The following is a 2,677-nucleotide window of genomic DNA, read 5'->3' as shown; positions in this document are numbered from 1 at the left end:
CAGAAGAACAAACAAATCTGTGTTGGAAGAAGTACAGCCAAAATGCTCCTTGGAAGCCTGAATGACAAGACTTTTTCTCCCATACTTCGGACATATTATCAAGAGGAACCAGTCCCTGGAGAAGAACATTATGCTTTGTAAAGTAGAGGTTGAGTGAAAAAGAAGATTCCCAAGGCACTGTGGCAGCAGAAATGCTCTCAAAATTAACATATGTGAGGATAGAGCAGGAGTGGGCAGTGTTTCATTCTGATGTGCAAATGGTCAATATAAGTTAGAACTAACTTTATGGCACCTAGCAACAACAAAATAAATACTGCATCACTAAATATAATAGAGTCTGGAGGGAATTTTATCAATTAAATGTTGACAAAATGGATTGTCAATGATTTTTTTTTTTTGTCTTTTATACTTTTTATTTTAAATTGTATGAAGATTTACAAAACAGTTAATCAGTTTTACATTCTCTTGTATATAGGGTTACTCGATATCAGAACTGAATAAATGACATCTAACACGGGAGTAGCATGTGGGAGAAAGATAAGACTGTCTACTCCTGCCTCGGAAACCCTATAGAGCAGTTATACTCTGTCCTATAGGTTAACTGAGAGTTGGAATTGACTGGAAATCTATGGTTTGGGTTAAGAAATGCATAGCTGAGGAAATCAAGGCCCAAATTTTTAAAGACTTCTTAAAGTAAATTATCAAGTATAGGAAAATCAGAAACTAAACCCAGGTCTTCCATAATGTAGTGAACAGAGGCATATAGTCCCTTCTTACTTTGTATTATTACTATTTGTATTATTATTTAGCATTTGGCTAAGCAGAGTTCTAGATATCAATAACAGTTGCAGAAGAAATGTGTCAGGTATATCTTTAGGTAAAGGACTTCAAAACTACAGGTTTTATCATCCACATTTCCAAGAGTCGCTTGGTTATTTTTATGTATTTTATTGATTTACTCATTCATTTGTTTATTATTTATTTATTTTGCCTAATATGTATCTGATTTAAAAAAAAAAAAACTTTCAGATTCCTTAGCTATTTACTGTGTATACTATAGGGCTTTATTTGAATTTCTCAACATTATAGCTGTTAATCCTTCTTACAGAGATAATTTTAAAGAAAAATATTGCTTTTCAATATAATTGGCAAACTAAGTAATTAGATTTACGGGTTCACTTATCCTTTAAATTTGATATGTAGCTATGATTTTCATATTAAGTGCATGCTTTATGAACATTATTTACCAGATATGGAATAAATTTACTGTTGAGAAAAAACATATTTTTTCAATTCTAAATATTATTAATGCATAATAAGATTAGCAAACACCTACTAATTAGATTTCCTGAAAAAGAAGCAACCATACATCTTACTGGCTTAATGATCATATTTCCTAAGAAGAAAATTGTTTCTGAAAAGAGGAAGTTTTTATAAAATTGGTCTTTTTCTAGGTTTTAAGTTATTTTAAAAATAAATGGAATGTTATCCTTCCTTAAAAATGGATTGTTCTGATCTTTGAAAAAGTGCAGCTTTGACTTCTTGCTTCAGTACTATTGGTTATTGATCATATACTGCCTCTTGAAATAGTTGAGCATTCACCATTTCTCTTTTTTACCAATGTGCTCCATCCAATGAGATCCAAGTGTGTAGTCACCATTTATGTTGTTGAAAGAGGTATTTTTCTGAAGATTATTAAAAAAACTGTTGCAACAGTACATTGACAGAGAACTGCCAGAAATTCAAGCTGGATGTGGAGGAGGATATGGAATTAGGGATACCACTGCAGATGTTAGATAGATCTTGGCTGAAAACAAAGAATACCAGAAAGATGCTTACTTGAGCTTTACTGACTATAAAAAGGTTTATGACTGTGGATCATGACAAACTGTGCATAACACTGTGAAGAATGAGTATTCCACTTAATTGTGCGCATAAGAAACATGTACATAGACTAAGAGGCAGTCATTCTAACAGAATGAGCTATTGAATGGTTTAAAATTAAGAAATGTGTGTGTTAGGGTCTTATCCTTTTGCTCTATTTACTCAATCTGAGAATATTCTTTTTCTTCTCCGATCCTGATGCCACACTCTTCTTCAGCTAATCCCGATTCTCAGATAATTTGCTCAGCATGCAGATTAAATAAGTATGGTGAAGGAATACAACTTTAGCAAACTTTCTTAATTTTAAACCATCCAGTGTTACCTAATTCTGTTTAAAAAAGAAAAAAACAAAAACAAAAACTGCTCTTGACCTTTGTACAGGTTCCTCATGATCACACTTACATGTTCCAGAGTCATACTTGGCATTGTTGCCCATAGCTTATCATGAGCCACACAATCAAAAGCTTTTACAGAGTCAATAAAGCACAGGTAAATATATTTCTGGTATTCTCTTCTTTCAGCCAAGATTCATCTGACATCAGCAATGATATCCCTCATTCCATGTCCTCTTCTGATTCTAGCTTGAACCGCTGGAAGTTCTCTGTCAAGGTATGGTTGTAGCCATTTTTGCATTATCTTTAGTAAACTGTTACTTGCATGTGATATCAATGACATTGTCCAATGATTTCTGTGTTCTGTTGGATCTTCTGTCTTTGGAATGGTCACAAATATGGTTCTCTTCAGTTGGCCAAATGTCTTGACAAAAATGAGTGAGTGCTTTCAGTTGATGCAT

Source organism: Chrysochloris asiatica, unplaced genomic scaffold, assembly GCF_000296735.1.
Source record: "Chrysochloris asiatica unplaced genomic scaffold, ChrAsi1.0 scaffold00311, whole genome shotgun sequence".
Classification (NCBI taxonomy): Eukaryota; Metazoa; Chordata; class Mammalia; order Afrosoricida; family Chrysochloridae; genus Chrysochloris; species Chrysochloris asiatica.
The sequence above is the reverse complement of the archived record's forward strand: the minus strand, read 5'-3'. Positions refer to the sequence as shown.